The 19747-nt window shown below is 40.8% G+C and overlaps 1 long non-coding RNA gene across 1 annotated transcript; it reads right to left on the reverse strand.

The window, feature by feature from the left end:
• Positions 1 to 712: 712 nt before the first annotated feature.
• LOC138919544 (uncharacterized) lies at positions 713 to 10631 on the reverse strand. The gene is made up of 3 exons (XR_011429781.1): positions 10552 to 10631; positions 1823 to 1902; positions 713 to 1404 (listed from the first exon to the last, which is right to left on the reverse strand). It is a non-coding gene; the product is annotated as an uncharacterized lncRNA (long non-coding RNA).
• Between the last annotated feature and the right edge of the window lie 9116 nt (positions 10632 to 19747).

Here is a 19747-nt window from a genome sequence, read left to right on the forward strand (position 1 = left end):
AAAAGGATTAAATAGAGAGCTAAGGTCAAAAACAGTAAGGTGAGGGAACCTGAGGGATGTGTACTCTGAGAATTGGGTCAATGACAAATAGTCTATTTAATCAGTAAACATTGGAATCAAAATTACTTATGCCCAAGGACATAGCTCAAAGTTTATCAGGGATAAACCAAGGCAGTGCGAGAGAGCACCTGAGTTCTCCAACCAGCATACTCTTTAGGAACAGAGTTTAATTTTATTTTATTCCAGGGGAAATATGCTCTCAGTTAGAATGGGTGGGAGAAGGAACCAGCCCTTTGGTTTCTCTAAATGCTTACAATTAACAAGAACAATAAATAAAAACAGAAGTAACGTCAGAAGAGAATGGAGGGAAGAAATTAGGAGTCTCGTAACGTATAAAAGAAGCAGGGAAACGTTGTTTTTAGGGAATTGGCAACAAGTGAATTTGTACATGTTGAAAGGAAAAAAAGAGCAAAGGAAACCAGCGCATTGCTATAGGTTTGATAGGCGACTAAGGGCGAGCAAAGCCAGCGTGTGTGAGGTCTCAAGTTTCAAAACTCAAGTCTGAAGACGCACAGCTCTGAGGACTTCCAGCACGCTTGCCTCAGACCCCGTAACTGGAAGGTCTGTTGAGAAGGCACACAAATGTAAATCGAAATCATTTACAATCGTAGAAGGAAGTGTTTTAACTCATCACAAACTGAGCTTCTATTACCTGAGAAAAAGATGGAGAGCGACACATACCAGCGTGCCAGATGGGACCTGGGTGGGGAACACCTCAGCCAAGCGACGGGACATTTGACGGTGACAGAGTGGTACCTGCGAGGCTTTGGCAAATGCGATGGAGACCAGCAACACCTGACAAGGGGAGTCAGAACTGTCCCCGGGTATAAAGTGCCCACCGTGTCCGGAAGAATCTTGGGTTGGTGGGGCAGTGATGCTCAGTACTTCATTCAAGTTGGCGTTTAGCAGCGTAAGCAGAACACGGAGCAAAATCTGACGCAAAAAGGCAGAAAGCTGACATCTTGGCTTAGAAGACAAAGACCTTCATGCTTTGGAATTGCTTTGGGGAAACGCAGGTGAGAGGAAGTCCTCCTCAGCACACGTTTCCGTGTCCTCCTCTGCAAGGCCCTGCGGTGAGGATTTGCAGGTTCTCTGTGGGAGCGACAAACATTTTGAAGCACATTGGAGACATTTTTATGCAGAATGTGGAGAGCACCTGCCGCTCGCTGCCTCCCCCTCCCAGCATGGCATAGGGTAAACCAGGGCTGCATAACCCCTTGCACTTTGGAAAGCATTCCTTCCTTTCCACATGATAATAATTCTGCGAGCCGAGCAGGAATGGCTGTGCAGGGCAGTCACAGGGGACAGCTGCAGCTGGTCACTGTCATCTCTGCTTCATCAGACCTGCAATAGATAAAAAGCAAGAGAGAAAAGAAGAAGTAAGAAAGAAATTTCAAGGGGAAGAAATATGGCCGTCCACCTCCCCCGACCTTGGCTTAGAAACTGGGGTACATCAGGCTTCTGTCTTTTTTCTGTGTTAATGACACCAGATATTAAGAAGCACCTGTGTAGCCACAGACATAAAGCCACCCAGATTGCTAGAGGCATTCCTCTGTCACCCCCAGTGCCACCAGAGACAGCAAAAGTGTTCACAGATGATACTTTCTTCTCTCCCTTTGTGTTTAACATATGTGGGTACACATCATTTCCAGCAATGCCAAGCCCTTGGCAAATGGTGAAAAAAACACCATGGACAGCCAAAGCCCCACTTTTGGGATTGGGGAACGGACCAGGGAGAAATGGCTCAGTGAGCCCCGCCTACCTTTACACACAGGTGACAGCAAGTCAAAGGAGCCTCAGGGATGATCAGTTCACAAACAAGTTATTGGTTTCGCTTTCAAACTGCAAAAAGCAACAGTGTGATTTGCAATAGGCCAAACAACATTGAAACATCACGTATAAAGCCAGAACACTCCACCTGTCATCCTGCCCTGCCCTCCAGGGAACTTATTAACAGTTTGGTACGTATTCCATCTACTGTGCTTCCGTATAACCGAGCAAGCATACACATGCAAATCACATGGTGATTTTTTTTTAACTCCACATCCAACCCATTAGGAAATCCTATTAGCAATGCTTTCATAATACATCCAGAATCTGACCACTCACCCTCTCCACGGTCACCACCCAGGTCTGAGCAGCAGCATCTCTAGCCTGGATTATTATAGCACCCTCCTAAGTGGTCTTCCTATTCTCTTTAGGATTTTTTTTTTTTTTCCCTGAGGAAGAGTTGCACTGAGCTAAAGCATCTGTGCCAATGTTCTTCTATTTTGTATGTGGGTCACTGCCACAGCATGGCCACCAACAAGTGGTATAGGTCCATGCCTGGAAACCAAACCCACGCCACCAAAGCGGAGCGCACTGAACTTAACCACTAGGCATTGGGGCCAGCCCCCTCTTTAGGATTTTTTTTTAAGCAAAAGATGCACATTCCTTCTCTGCCTAAATCCTCTAAACAGTCCCATTTGCCTCAAAGTCGAAGCCCTTACCCTACCCCACAAGCCCTGGCCCATTGCCTCCTCTGAGCCCCTCATCTGCTCTAGCCTGAGCCCCAGCCCCCTGCTCATGTTCTTCAAAGGCACTGGCCACACTGCTCCCAACCAAAGGCCTCTGTCACAGCTGCTCTCCTCTGTTCAGAATGCCCTTGCACAGATTTCAAAATGACTCTGTCCCTCATTTCTTTCAGCCATTTCATCAAATATTGCCTTCCCAGTGAGGTCCATCCTGCAAACCCTGTGTTACAATTAAAATGCTCTGCCCTACTCCACCTCCCCCCACCTCCACTTTATTTTGTGTACAGCAATTGTCACCTTGTACCATAGTATGTAATTTTCTTCATGTACAGAATTTAGTAGTTATTGTTTCTCTCCCAGCTAGAATGTATGCAGAAGTTTTCATCTGTTTGTTCAGTATACAAAGGCCTAGATCAGTGCCTGGAACACAGTTCGTGCACCATAAATGTTGAACAATTAAGGATAGTTATTTTTGCATAATTGTTGAAAATTATTACATGATTCTCCATAGGTGTGTGTTCTATGATTTATTCCCTCATGATGGGGAACTAAACAACTACAACAAAAAAGGATCTTGACAAAGACGTGGAATAGAACATGTGGAGTAGAATGAGGAAATCATAGAAAGTGGGACCGGATGCCTCAACTATATCATATATTAAGACTGGGAAGTGTCAAGATGGCAGGGCAGGCAGACTCTGGACTCACATCCTCCCACAGACACAACCAATTTACAACTATGCTGGGAACAATTACCCCTGAGAGAGAACTGAAAACCGGATAAAAGAACCCCTGCAACAAGGGACAGTCCTGACTGAGATGGAAGAGGCAGAAATTCCTTTCTGGAGAGGAAAAAGCCAGCTTCATGGGCCACGGTGCTTCACAGCTGGCCAGGAGCAATCCTAAGGTACACAGCCTTTCCTGGAGGAGTGAGGGACCAGAGCAGGGGAACGTTACTGCTATAAGCATCCTTTGGACTCAGCACAACTGAGACGAGTCTCATAATACCTAGCTTTGCTGGCCACTAACAACAATGAGGAATACCCCCAGAAAACCTGTAGGACATAAAGGGGGAAAGCCAGGTCTTAAAGGCCCCACTCACAAGTTCACCCATTTTGTAAAGAAACCTAAAATCCCCAGAAGGAAAGGTGCATAGTCTTTGATGAAAAGGGACTCACCTGATAGGCTCTGGGTGCATCTCAGTGAGAGGTGAGCCCTCTCCAGGGACGGCGACATTGGCAGCAGTGATTATTGTGACCTAGTACAGGCATGCTGACACAGACCCTGGTAGATGATCATTGGAGATCTTCCCCTGAACTGTTAACCCAGGGTCTGCCCCATCCACTAGAGCACTGAATTAGTTGAGCTCAGCCAGGGCAGGCAGCCCTCCTCAGGACTGGCCCCACACAACAGCAAGATCTCAGGCAACTTGTGGGACTGCATAGGCTGGGTTCCTGGATCCTCTGCAGCCAGGCAAGTGGGTCCACCTCTGTGGGCAGGGTGTGCACAAAGAGTGGGTGGAGTGTGTGGAGCATTGGTGGAGTGTGTGAGGGCTCTGCGGTGAGGTGACTGGGTCTGCTTCAGGGAGTCAGGATGCACGCACAGGGCAGGACTGTGTTGACAGTGTATGTGGCCCTGTGGGTGGTTGGACTTGTCAGCTGCAGAAGACTTGTGCTTCTTAAACAGCCACATAGAGGGTCAGGCCCACTTTCCAAAGCCTAAAACAACTGGGTGATTTTGTGCCTGGGGCCAGCCCCACTCAGCTGAAATCCTGAGAGAGCTAACAACAGCCTTGCAGGCTGTAGGCCTACAGCAATTGTAAGCCCCTGAGCCTAGCAACCAACCATGCTGGGGGCCTACTCACTTAAAAGAAAAACTGCAACAGGAATGCACTATTAGAACTTGCAGCCAACTGCACTGGGGGCTCCCCATGCCTGATAAAATGACGAAGGGTCCATAGCAGCCACATGCAGCTGAGCAATACAATCAGTTGGCCAGGGGGACAGCCCAGCCTCCCTGGGCACCTGCAGCAAGATCAATCCTGTCCCAACAGAAGGACACACATAGCTCACAGAGGGGTCACTCCTGGAACATTTGAAACTGGTGAGGAGAGGAGAGCACACCACTGGGCCTCATAAGGCATCTCTTACATAAGGTCACCTCTGCAAGATCAGGAGACATAGCTGACCCATCTAATACATAGATATAAGCACAGAGGAAGAAGCAAAATGAGGAGGCAAAGGAATATGTTTAAAGTGGGCAAACAGGACAAAATCCCAGAAAAAGAACTAAATGAAACAGAAATAAATAATCTACCTCACAAAGAGTACAAACAAAAAGTCATATGGATGCTCACTGATCTTGGGAGAAGAACGATGAACTCAGTGAGAACTGCAACAAAGAATTAGAAAATGTAAAAGAGAACCAATCAGAAATGAAGAATATAATACTGGAAATGAAAAATTCACTAGAGGGACTCAATAGCAGAGTAGATGATACAGAAGAATGGATCAGCGAGCTGGATGAAAGACTAGAGGAAATCACCCAAGGTGAACAGATAAAAGAAAAAAGAATTAAAAAGAATGAGAATAGTCTAAGGGATCTCTGGGACAGCATCAAGTGCACTAACATTGATAGTATAGGTATCCCAGAAAGAGAAGAGAGACAAAGGGGCAGAGAACTTATTTGAAGGAATAATAGCGGAAAAGTTTCCTAACCTAAGGAAGGAAACAGACATCCAGGTACAGGAAGCACAGAGAGCACCAAACAAGATAAACCCAAAGAGGCCCACACCAAGACACATTATAATTAAAATGTCAAGAATTAAAGATAAAGAGAGAATCCTAAAAGCCTCAAGAGAAAGGCAACAAGTTACACAGAAAGGAAATCCCATAAGGCTATCAGCTGACTTCTCAGCAGAAACCTTACAGGCTGGAAGGGAGTGGCATGATATATTTAAAGTTACAGCCAAAAATACTCTACCCAGCAAGGTTATCATTCAGAATGGAAGGAGAGAGAAAGTTTCCCAGACAAGCTAAAATTAAAGGAGTTTATCACCAAGAAACCAGTTTTCAAAGAAATACTAAAGGGACTTATTTAAGTGGGAAAGAGAAGACCACAAATAGGAATGAGAAAAAAATTTTTTTAAAGAAAGGCACTAAAATCACTGGTAAAGGCACAAATACAGTAAATGTAGCAAATCAACCACCTATGAAGCTAATATGAAAGTCAAAAGACAAGAGTACTAAAATTACCTGTTTCAGTGATGAGGGTAATGGATACACACACACAAAAAAGAGGTTAGATATGATATCAAAAACATGACATGTGGGAAGAGGGGAGTAAAAGAGTACAGCTTTTAGAAAGAGGCCAAACTAAAGAGACCATCAACTTAATATAGATTGCTATATACGTAGGTTATTATATATGAACTTCATGGTTATCACAAACCAGAAACCAATAATAAATGAACAAAAAATTAAGAGAAAGGAACTCAAACATAATACTAAAAACCCATAAAACCACAAAGGAAGAGAGCAAGAGAAGAAGAAAGGAACAGAGAACTACTAAAACACTCAGAAAAAATGTTACAACATGGCAATAAGTACATACTTACAAATAGCTACTTTAAATGTCAATGGACTGAAGGCTCCAATCAAAAGGCATAGGATGGCCAAGTGGATAAAAAAACAAGACTCACATATATGCTGAATACAAGAGACACACTTCAGACCTAAAGACACTCACAAACTGAAAGTGAAGGGATGGAAAGAGATATTCCAGGCAAATGGCAATGAAAAGAAAGCTAGGGTAGCGATACTTATATCAGATAAAATAGACTTTAAAACAAAAACTGTAACAAGAGACAAAGAAGGGCACTACATAACAATAAAGGGAACAATGCAACAAGAGGATATAACACTTGTAAATACCTATGCACCCAACATAACAGCACCTAAATATATAAAGTAATTATTAACAGACATAAAAGAAGAAATAGATAGTAACATAACAATAGTAGGGGACTTTAACACTCCACTTACACCAATGGATAGATCATCCAAACAGAAGATCAATAAGGAAACATTGGCCTTAAATAACACATTAGACCAGATGGACTTAGTAGATATATACAGAACATTTCATCCAACAACCGCATAATACACATTCTTTTCAAATGCACATGGAACATTCTCCAGGATAGATCACATATTAGGCCACAAAACAAGTCTCAATAAAAATAAGAAGATTGAAATAATACCAAGCATCTCTTCTGATCATGATGCTATGAAACTAGAAATCAACTACAGGAAGAAAATGAGAAAAGCCACAAATATGTGGAGATTAAACAAAATGCTACTGAACAACAATTGGGTCAATGAAGAAATCAAAGGAGAAATCAAAAAATACCTGCAGACAAATGAAAATGAAAATATGACACGTCAAAATTTATGGAATACAGCAAAAGCAGTTCTAAGAAGTTTATAGCAATATAGGCCCACCTCAACAACAAAAAATCTCAAATAAACAATCTAACAGTGCACCTGAAGGAACTGGAAAAAGAAGAACAAAAAAAGCCAAAAATCAATAGAAGGAAGGAAATAATAAAAATCAGAGCAGAAATAAATGAAATAGAAACCAAAAAAAGAAAAAAGAAAAAAATCAGTGAAACCAAGAGCTGGTTCTTTGAAAAGATAAACAAAATTGGCAAACCTTTAGCTAGACTCACTAAGAAAAAAAGAGAGAAGGCTCAAAGAAACAAAAAAGGAAAAATTACAACAGACACCTCAGAAATACAAAAGATTATAAGAGAATACTACAAAAAGTCATACACCAATAAATTGCATAATCTAGAAGAAATGGATGAATTTTTAGTATTATACAACCTTACAAAACTGAATCAAGAAGAAATAGAGAATTTGAATAGATCAACCACCAGTAAGGAGATTAAAACACTAATCAAAAACTTCCCCCAAAATAAAAGTCCAGGACCAGACAGCTTCTCTAGTGAATTCTACCAAACATTCAAAGAAAACTTAATCCCTATCCTTCTCAAACTCTTTCAAAAAATTGAAGAGGAGAGTAAGCTTCCTAATTCATTCTATGAAGTCAACATTACCCTGATACCAAAATCAGAGGACATCACAAAAAAAGAAAATTACAGGCTAATATCACTGATGAACATCGATGTAAAAATCCTCAACAAAATACTAGCAAATCAAAAACGACAATAGGTTAAAAAGGTCATACACCATGATCAAGTGGGATTTATACCAGGGATGAAGGAATGGTTCAATATCTGCAAATCAATCAATGTGATACACCACAATAACAAATGAAGACTAAAAATCACACGATCATCTCAATAGATGCAGAGAAAGCATTTGACAAGATACAGCATCCATTTATATAAAAACTCTGAATACAAAAGGCCATATATGACAAACCCACAGCCAACGTCATTCTCAATGGAGAAAAACTGAAAGCTATTCCTCTAAGAACAGCAACCAGGCAAGAATGTCCATTTTCACCACTCTTATTTAACATAGTATTGGAAGTCCTAGCCAAAGCAATCAGGCAAGGAAAGGAAATAAAAAGGATCCAAATTGGAAAGGAAGAAGTGAAACTGTCACTATTTTCAGATGACATGATTTTATATATAGAAAACCCTAAAGAATCCACCAAAAATCTTTTAGAAATAATAAATGAAGACAGTAAAGTTGCAGGATACAAAATCAACATACAAAAATCAGTGGTTTCTATACACTAACAACAAAGTATCAGAAAGAGAAATTAAGAATACAATCCCATTTACAATTGCAACAAAAAGAATAAAATACCTCCAAATAAACTTAACCAAAGAGGTGAAAGTTCTGTACACTGAAAACTATAAAACGTTGTTAAAAGAACTTGAAGAAGACACAAAGAAATGGAAAGATATCCTGCGCTCTTCGAATGGAAGAATTAACATAGTTAAAATGTCCATACTTCCTAAAGCAATCTACAGATTCAATGCAATCCCTATCAAAGTACCAACAATACTTTTCACAGAAATAGAACAAAGAATCCTAAAATTTATATGGAACAACAAAAGACCCTGAATAGCCAAAGGAACCCTGAGAAAAAAAGAACAAAGCTGGAGGTATCATACTCCCGGATTTCAAAATATACTACAAAGCCATAGTAACCAAAACAGCGTGGTTCTGGTACAAAAACAGATACACAGCTCTATGGGACAGAATCAAGAGCCCAGAAATAAACCCACACATTTATGGACAGCTAATTTTTGACAAGGGAGCCAAGAACACACAACGGAGAATGGAAAATTTCTTCAATAAGTGGTGTTGGGAATCCTGGATGGGCACATGTAAAAGAATGAAATTAGACGATTATCTTGCACCATACACAAAAATTAACTCAAAATTGATCAAAGACTTGAATGTAAGACCTGAAACTCTGAAACTTGTAGCAGAAAACATTGGCAGTACGCTCTCTAACATCAGTGTTAGCAGCGTATTTTCAAGTACCATGTCTGACTGTGCAAGGGAAACAATAGAAAAAATAAGCAAATGGGACTACAACAAACTAAAAAGCTTCTGCACAGCAAAGGAAACCATCAACAAAATGAAAAGACAACCTAACAATTGAGAGAAGATATTTGCAAACCATATATCTGATAAGGGGTTAATATCCAAAATATATCAAGAACTCACACATCTCAACAACAAAAAACTAACAACCCAATTAGAAAATGGGCAAAATATCTGAAAAGACATTTCTCCAAAGAAGATATACAGATGGCCAACAGGCATATGAAAGGATGTTCAACATCATTAACTATCAGGGAAATGCAAATCAAAACTACAATGAGATATCACCTCACTGCTGTCAGAATGGCTATAATTAGGAAGACAGGAAACAACAAATGTTGGAGAGGTTGTGGAGATAAGGGAACTCTCATACACTGCTAGTGGGAGTGCAAACTGGTGCAGATGCTATGGAAAACAGTATGGAAATTCTTCAAAAAAGTTAAGAATAGAACTACCATACGATACAGCTATTCCACTGCTGGGTATTTATCCAAAGAACAAGAAAACACGAATGCATAAAGATACATGCACCCCTATGTTCATCATAGCCTTATTCACAATAGCCAAGACTTGGAAGCAACCTAGGTACCCATAAAGCGACAAATGGATAAAGAAGGTGTGGTATATATACACTATGGAATACTACTCAGCCATAAGAAACGATGAAATCCATCCATTTGTGACAACATGGATGGATCTTGAGGGTATTATGCTAAGTGAAATAAGTCAGAGGGAGAAAGTCAAATACCTTATGATCTCACCATAGTAGAAGATAAAAATAACAACAAACAATCACATAGAGACAGAGATTGATTGGTGGTTACCAGAGGGGAACAGGGGAGATAGAAGGATGAAAGGGGTTATTAGGCACACGTGTGTGGTGATGGATTGTAATTAATTTTTGGGTGGTGAACATGATGTAATCCACACAGGAATCAAAAGATAATGCTGTATACCTGAAATTTCTATAATGTTATAAACCAATGTTACCGCAATAAAAACAAAACTAAATTTAATTAACAAAAAAAAAAGACTGGACCTTTTAAAATGTAACAAACAGCACTTTCTCTGTGAGCATTGCCTGGTGCAGTGGCACCACTGGTACCAATGGAATACTGGACATAACAATAAGAGAATGAAAATGCAAACTATCTAAAAATAATTTGGGTCAAACCTCACTATTTAGGAAAGGTCACTCTTCACTCTTCAATCTTCTTTGAACTATCTTTCTAAAAACTGGGAGTAATCCATGCTCAACCCGGTGAGTAATGCAGATGTGAGAACCAACACAGCCAAGGGTATGAGAGCGAAGATGAGAAACACAAAAAAAGCCCATGTAAGGTCATGCCCCTCCACCCTCTACTGGGCCAATTCTGCCAGCCACACACCTTGCTATAATTCATTTCATTTACTGCTGCTCTCTTTGCAGCCTCCCCATCCTGCTCTCCACGCTGTCAAGTTGCTAGGGAGACAGTCAAGGGCATCGATATGGTTAGTGTGACGTTGGGATTAGAACACTCAGCTGCTGGGTGAAGTTTATCCAGGTTATGGGAGGGAGGGATACACACTCCAGGAATGACTGTGATTGCTCTCAGTTCTCCAATGACCTGTAAATATACGCGCCAGCATTTCAAGTCTCTCTCCTTGCTGGAGTTCAAGAGCCTTAAGAGACTATTGAGTCTGGCTAGGGAGAAGACTGCCACCAGGCATTCAACGGAAACGCGTGAAATTCAACTCCGTTGTTAAACACCTAGTTGGTATTTGAAATTTCTTGCCACTCAAGCTCATTTCTCTCTCTCCTGGCTCTCCCTTTCCCTCAGAAAAATCAAAGATCCTGTTGATTTCTACAAGATTATCTCACAGTTACCCCACTGTTGGCCCTACCAAGCCAGTCAGATTGGCAGCTAGATCCTCTCTTTCACCGTTTGGCTCAATACCAGCCCTGGGGCTCTAATACTTTCAGATCCAGGCGTCGCATCTTTCCAAATATTGTGGCCCAGAGGTGAGGGCGGGAATGGAGCACAACAATGGCAGGGGCTGCAATCTGGCAGTTGCCATGGCAACTTGCTATTTCCAAATCCCAGCGTGGATAACTGAGTGGCACCCATCTGTGGCAAATTTTACATTCACTTGTTCATTCAATCAATTCATCCAGTAAATACTCATCAAACACCTGATACGTACCCCGAACTATGCCACCACGAGGAGTGTGCTTATTTTTGTGTCTGCTGAACTTTGTTGTTGAACCACACACAATCCACAGACATATACCCTGTCCTTAATGATCATCTATTTTTGTAAGAGAAGTGGAGAGCCTACTTATATAAGTACAGCACAATGTAAAAATGAACCGTTGCATTGGAGAAACATGGAGAAATGTCATGTGATAAAGTGGTGTCAGGAATCCAGAGAATGAAGCTTTATAGCATAGATAACATTTAAACTTCACTTAAAAAATGAATTCACTTCTGAAGAATAGAAGGGTAAGCAATGCGAGAGAAAAAGAGAAGGGAAGGTGACATTTGTTTTCAGATCTATGGGCAAGCTCCTAGAAACAAGATCAGTTCATGGAAATCTCAAAGGGGCAAGAGGTTGGACCTCACGCGCATGCGCATTCTCCACAGCAGCGTCTACTCCACACCCAGGCTCCACCCACCCACCCAATCTTCTGGTCCTCCACTGCTGAAGGCTGCGAGGCTGGGAAGTCCGATTCCTTCACCACCCACGTCCCTTCAGTGCACTTTCACTCCCTCACCTTTTCCCGTTAAGATCAGATAATCTGTTCTCAGGAAATGACTCATACAAAGGTATAAATTACCAATATTGACACAGCCTGTTACCCGAAGGAGATCGTGCACTTTAACAAGAGATAAGCAGCCTTTATCCAAATAAATGACGTTGAACCTCAGACTGCAGGGTGCTTCGAGGAGAAGGGAGTGACTCTTGCCGGAAAGGGTAGCTCCCCCAGAAAGACCCACCTCATCTGAATGTGGAGTCTCGTCCCCCTTTTTATGCGTTTATTTGGGGTCTTCCCTCTGAAAATGTAAGGTACTTGAGGGCAGCCTTGTCCATCTTGTTTTCCTCTACAGCCAGTGTCTGGAAGAGTGCCTGGCCTGGCGTGGATACTCAAAAAACACTTGTAAACTGAAGGTTTAGGGAATGTTGTCTGTTTCTAGTCCCTGCAGCAACAGATCTGATAAACTGGGGAAGAGGAGGAGAGGCAAGAAAGCTTGAAATTTAAAAAATAAATATAATTTTTTTCACATGAACTACCTTTTCATTGTTGGGAAAAAAATTAAAACAGCTAAGCAAAAATAAGAAAATTAAGAGCATTCATAATTTTGTCCCCAGTCAATTACTGTTAACAGAGTAATATAAACCCATTCAGATTTTTATCTATGTCTATATCTCTCATATATGTATTTTAACAAAAAGCATCACACTGTCCTTAATGTTTTATAACTTGCTTTTTAAAATACAATAAATTGCCAAAATTTTACCACATAATAACGTATTTTATAGCTTTTAAATCACTGTCTAATAGTCTGGCACCTAGATGTCCCAGCAGACCGTGTCCTGCCACTTCGCTTCTGCTGCACATTAGGTTTTCCAACTTTTCACTATTAGTTATAAAACACAGCTAAGAATGTCTTTATCATTAAATCTTTCTGCTCGTTATTTCCTTATATAAGTGAAAATATTATCATCATTAAACATCGACACTATTGATTGAATGCACTCTGTGTCAGGGTACTTAGATTATTTAATCCTTCCCAAAACCCTATTATTTACAGACGAAGAAACTGGCATTGAAGACACTGAGTAATTTGAGTTTAGTAATGTCTTTAATGTTTTTTTTTCTTTGTATTGAGTTCATACTAGTTTACATTGATGCGAGATTTCAGTTGTACGTTATTTCTTGTCTGTCACCACATAAGTGCTCCCCTTCAGCCCCTGTGCCCACCCCCCACCCCCCTTCCCCTGGTAACTGCTGAAATGTTTTCTTTGTCCTTGTATTTGTTTATATTCCACATATGAGTGAAATCATCTGGTGTTTGTCTTTCTCAGTCTGGCTTATTTCGCTTAGCATAATTCCCTCCAAGTCCTTCCATGTTATTGCAAATGGGATGAATTTGACTTTTTTATGGCTGAGTAGTGTTCCATTGTATATATATACACCACATCTTCTTTATCCAATTATCAGTCGTTGGGCACTTGGATTGTTTCCCTGTCTCAGCTATTGTGAATAGTGTTGCAATGAACATGGGGGTGCATATGTTACTTTGGATTGTTGGTTTCAAGTTGTTTGGGTCGATACCCTGTAGTGGGATAGCTGGGTCATATGGTGGTTCTACTTTTAGTTTTTTGAGGAATCTCCATACTGTTTTCCATAGTGGCTGCACCAGTTTGCATTCTCACCAGCGGTGTATGAGGGTTCCCTTTTCTCCACACCCTCTCCAACATTTGTTGTTTTTAGCCTTAATGTTTATAGCCAGTTTAAAGGTGTAAGGTGGTGTAGTGTAGTTTTCATTTGTGATGATTCAAATCCCTGATGATAAGTGATGTTGAACATCTTTTCCTGTGTTTATTGGCCATCTGTGTATCTTCTTTGGAAAAAGGTCTGTTCATATCCTCTGCCCATTTTTTTATTGGGTTGTTTATTGTTTTATTATTCAGTTATGTGTGTTCCTTATCTATTATGGAGATTAACCCCTTATCAGATATGTGACTTGCAAGTATTTTCTTCCAGTTGGTGGGTTGTCTCTTCGTCTCGATTCTAGTTTCTTTTCCTTGCTGAAGCTCTTTAGTCTGATCAACTCCAACTTGCTTATTTTTTCTTTTGTTTCTCTTGTCTGAGAAGACAGAGTATTCGAAAAGATCCTTTTTAGTTTGATGTCAAATGTCTTTAATGTGTTTGATACATTTTGCCAGAGTGTCCTCGGGAAGCACACATTGGAATGCTTCAAGGAATAATTAGGAAACTGCTGCTTCTGGTAAACCCTCTGTCAAGGGAGATATTCCACAGTCTCCTTTAGGAACTATTCCCATGTTTTACTGACCTATCAACATTCCTTTTCCCTTATGTGTATCCAAAACCGTTGCGATCGTTTAATCACCTTACACTACTTGGCAGAGAGAGATCTTTTGGTGCAGCCTGTGATCTGACTGTACTCCAGAGAAGCAGGATGGTCCTGGACTCAGAGGCCTAAAGCATGACTTTGAGCCCTGATTTCATCTCCTTTCCTGCAGTGTGGGGTCCTTAAGTACATCAGTCAACTTACCCAAGCCTTGATTTCCACATAAGATGGCAAAATGATATCGACCTAACTCATCTCCCAGGGTTGTAATGATGGGATGAGAAAAAAATGAAATTGAAGGAGTTTTGCGTGGTCGAAAGAACAATGGGAATGCAAGGTATGGCTATCATTATCAGCAGCAGCATCTTTATCACGACCCTTAAATCTATTACCTTGCTTTTTATTTGGGCCTTTGCCTGAATAAAATATCAGTGCGTTTAATAAGTAAAAGCAATCAGAGAAAGAAAGTAAAAGATAGGAGCAAAGATAGAAGAAAACAGAGGGCAGAAAGGAATGAACCGTGGTCTTGGGCAACACTTGAGGGAACGTCCTGTAAGAAGAAGCAGTTACAGTCATGCGCCGCTCAACGAGGTTTCCATTCACAATGGACGCATATGTGACGGTGGCCCCCTAAGGCTAGCACCGTGTGGCCTAGGTGTGCAGTAGGCTATACCATCTAGGTTTGTGTAAGTACACTCTATGCTGTTCGCACAACGACGAAATCACCTAATGATGCGTTTCTCAGAACGCATCCCCATTAAGCGGTTCATGACTGTAACTGAAATTCAGAACAGGCTGGAGGAAACCGGATCATACATCCCAGTGCCTGTATTCAGGGGACAGAAAGTATTCAGAAGGAAACCTAATCAGACCTGCATAAACCTGAGGGCTTCACCAATAATTAACTTTGCATCTCATTTTCTTAAACTTTAAAAGGAAGGAGTTCAATGATGTACTTGGACTCTTCTAGTCCTGAATTCTACAATTATCAGAAGTATTTCCTATCAAATGCCTTTGTCCTTGGAACTGTGAAAATTTCCTGTCCTCTTTCCAAGACCCTGGACTTCAAGAAGACTGAAATCTCACCCTGCAGGGACAGAAGGGTAGATTTATAGCACCGGGATCTTGTCTTCAACATGTAGTCCAAAACGCGTTTTGCCTTTTTGGCAACCAGAACATAGCGTGAAGTGAAGGTTTTACAGGAGACCCCGTTCGTATTGCCTGCAAGGTCTAGTGGGTTTGAGAATATCCACTGTAGAGAGAACTTTCTTTTTTAAATTTAATTTCTGTTTGCTAATCGGTTATTCCCAAGTGAAAGAAAAAGAAGTTAATCTAACACAGGCCTTGAAACAAAGCAGAAGATTAAAGTTGGCTTCCCAGCCAGGAAGAATTTTGAGGATAGCATAAAGAGAAAGGAGAATGGAGAATTGGTATTAACCATGACATGTCAGAAAGAAACTTGAGTGATTCCTAAATGGAATATTCTCTCCCATAATTTCTTAAAGATGCACTCTCCCCCCCAAAGATGGATATGAGACTAATGGCTTTCCTACTCGCCTTATTTAAATCAGACAGCTGAATGTCACTTCACTGCCAAGTTATTCTAACATTATTACTTGGCTTTTAAAAGGCAAAATGAGATGTTTCTATGAATGGTTTGAGACTATAACAATGCAAATGACTCTGCCTAATTTACAAAGCTGTTGGTGGGGAGAGCTGAGCCCAGAGGAGTGGGCCCTGAGGTTCAGTCACTAATTTCCCATTCTGTGGGAGCCAGAAAAGCTGTTTGGAGCAGGTGTCTCAGACCCTTTGCACAGAAAACTGGGACCTATTCTCTTAAAGCCCATCATGTTAGACTGAAAAGCTTCATCTTACATCATTTAGACATGAAGTTGGGCAATGAGTTTTATGAGGAAATCCGATTCCTGGAACCAAACAGACGAAAATTTTTTAAAAACTGGTAGGCAGCTACGTGTCTTGTAAGTGGTGTTTTGGAAAGAAATCCATTGGAAATCATGGGAACGTCATGGAAGTTAATGAAGTGGATCGTCTCGGTTCTAGAGGGCGACCTGGGTTTTACAGAGTTACCCTGAAGATTTCTGTTGTGGGAAAATACCCGGGAAGTGACAGAGCCAAGCCAGTCATTACTGGAGGCACGTCGAGGAAAAGACAAGACTGACTGTGAGTCTCCTGTTCTGGGAACACTCTGGAAAGGGGTAGCAAGGGTGCTGGGATCAGGCCAGCCCCACATGGCCTCACTTTGCAGGGATAGAGAGAAACAAGGGTTGTCAGCAGGAAGAACAGTGGTTCTGAGAAAGCAAGGAGGAGGGGGGAGAATCATAGGAAGCATGGTGCTATCAGTTGTGACAGCTCTGCCCTGTGCAGGATTGAGGATGGTGGTCCTTGTCCCTCCTTCACAAGGGGAGCGCACACACCTCTGAATAAAATACTTCCCCCTTCAGCCAGCTCTGAAATCCCCACATATTTCTATAACAACAAAAATGCAGACCCCTGTGGAAAAACAAGCTGTTCCTGGGAATGTTGGAATGAATTAAACCTTGATTACTCAGTCACGTCTTGGAAAATTTTTATTTACCAGAAGTTACCCCTTTTGCAGGAATTCTGATGAAATAGGTACAGTTATTTCTGTATTTACAATGGAGAGAGAGAGATAGGTAAATGCTGACAAAGGGTTTCACTCGTGAATGTGTTTAACAAGCATTTATTGAGCACCCACTCTGTGCATTCCTATAATTCAAGTAGAGACTTTCAAAGAGGCTTCAGACACCATCCCTGCCCTCAGGGTTCTATAGCCTAGTTCAGGATCTAGGGGAGACCTGAACTGTAGGAAAGGTAGCAGAAGACATAAATGCCGACCATGAAAAGTAGAGTCAATTCTAGGTACCACAAGAAGACGGGGGAGAGAGAAGACCACTCTAGGAGGGATTTAAAGCTACCCAGACAGAGGGTGCCTGAGTATAATATTGCAAATGGCACAGACAATGCAAAAGGGAAGGTGGGAATGGGGCCAAGAAAGGGTTCAGAAGGTGGTTAGCTAGAGGACAAGGATGTATAACATAGAAAAACAAAATGTGGAACCGGGAGGAGAGCTCCAAAAGAGGATTCACAGCCAGGAATCGGACCTGCACAAGACCAACAGCCATACCCCCAGCAGCACAGTTCAGTGCAGCAGACAGAGTGAGTCTGTGATCAGAATCGGATGACCAACTGTCTTGTGTTGGGCTCAATGCAGAGTCTAGGTGTCCTCATTTGTGAAGTTGGGATAAAAATCCCACTCACAGGATAAGATACACAGCAATGAGCTTGACGCATGGTGAGATCTTCACACAAGCTCAGTCCCTTCCCCTGACCTCCAGGTGGGTATAGACACACACAGACACACACACCCCTCCCCAATAAGGACACTCACCGTATGTCATTGTTTAGCCTCCTCCTTAAGTCAATTCTGTAAACTGTCTTTAGAGGAGGGGAATAATGGGGATGTACAAGGACTCTGAATGTATAGGGGTAGAACATCTTCCAGTTTGAGTCCTTTAAGAAAAACCACTACTGGGAGTAGTTTAGAAAATAGGCATTTTGTATGTACCTGGAATGGAGGACATTCTCTACCATTGAAGTTAGCACTCCACAAAGAAGAATGTTGTTAGTAAATTAAGTTTTGCCTTGCTGTGGTCACCCCCCTTCCTTATCTCCACTCTTCTATTTAGTCTAATAACTGCTATCAGCTTTGGTCATTTCTTGGAGGTGAGTTACAATGACTCCTCTTCCAAGTCTTACACAAATTTTCCCTCATTCTTGATCATTATTACTCAAAAATAGTGATGGTTTTAAGAGACACTCTCCTCCGTACATTTAGGATTCTCCACCAGCTCTGCATTCTTATTTGTCTCCACGGGCAGGTCCTATGGAGGCCAGATGAACGGGAGACGTTAGTGGAAGAAGAAGAACATTCCACAGTAACAGTCAAATATTTGGCTATATACCCATCTTAAATGTACCGAGCAGTGTATTTGGGTTTGTGTCTCACACACAAGATTTGTGGACTAACAGCTAGTTTCTGTCCCCTGAGCTTTTGGGCACCCATCTTCTCCCTTTTATTACCACTGCTATTACTATGTGGATGTCACTACAAACTAAAATATTTGACCTTAAAGTCCTAGCAGATACATTTAGAATATGCAATAAAGATTAATTACAATAGGCTTCTAGTCATAAAGGCTTAGGAGTGTTAAAGAATATTTCAAAACTTTGCCCCTCTTAGAACTCTGCCTGCTGTTTGGATAAACTGCTCGAAAATTTACTAGCTCAACTCTGCTCAGTCACCCAAAGACCTATGTATGCCTTTAATATGGTTAATAGCACACACATTTTCCTCCATTCTACTTTTAAACAAAAATAGAACTTTTTAAATTTAAATAGTATGTAAGGAAAAAATGTAAAAAATGTGGAAATGGGAAAAACATTACTGGATATTCTTTCAATGAAATATTACACATCTCCTGGACATAGAGTTATCTGATTCTATAAGATCAGTACCTTTCATTGTCTTTGAGCCACTTTACAACTTTATAAGTTGTAGAAAACTGATAGTAATGCAAATGAATCTTGTCAATAAAGATGCAAATGAATAATGTCTGGTGGAAATTCAGTTGATTTCTCCCCAGTGGAAAAGGCCCGTCTTGCATTTATTAGGAAATTCACTTTACTATTACTTATTGCCTATTTATAAGTCTGTTCTGTGGATTCTCCTTTGAACTGATTACAACATCTTACTGATTTCCTTATTAACTGATGGCTTAAGTAAAATCTTTGATGTGTGTTCACTTTATATTTGTGTGAGAGTGATAATTTTACCATTTTGAAGAATTTCCTTTAACATTGGAAAAGTATAATTATTGATAACTAATTCTATATTAAAAGAATGAAAAAAATTTAGAGCAAGAGTTATCTAATACATTTAAGTAGATAAATTTACTGATGCTAATTTCTATCAAGCGCTCCAAAAGAATTCTAGAACCCCACTGGCTCTATTTCCATGTGGTCTTTTCCCTCAGAAAAATCTATTCGTTCAGTTTTCTTTCCAAAAGAAATCTCCCCTGGGCCACCCTCCCTTCTCTTCCACTGAGAATTCCACTGAGAAGCCCAACTGCACTATGTTCCTGAGACTTTCCCTTCCATCTCTTTATTTCTGGTCCCATGTTTTCCTCTTTCTTTGTTTAATCCCTTGTTTTTGAGATGCACATCCTACAGTATCATTTGAGAAAGAGTTTACAAGAAATAAATTTTTTGAGACACTGCCAATCTTAAGATATATCCTTATTTTACTCTTACCTCTGTTTTGTTAGTTTGGCTGGGTATAGAATTCAGCTCCCCTTCCACACAGAATAATAATAATAATAATTAATAATAATAATAGTAAGTTCCTTAAAACTGTGGATATGTTTCTTCACTGTCTTTTTTGCTTCCCATTTTCACATTGAGAAGA

Source organism: Equus caballus, chromosome 20, assembly GCF_041296265.1.
Source record: "Equus caballus isolate H_3958 breed thoroughbred chromosome 20, TB-T2T, whole genome shotgun sequence".
In the NCBI taxonomy this organism is placed as follows: domain Eukaryota; kingdom Metazoa; phylum Chordata; class Mammalia; order Perissodactyla; family Equidae; genus Equus; species Equus caballus.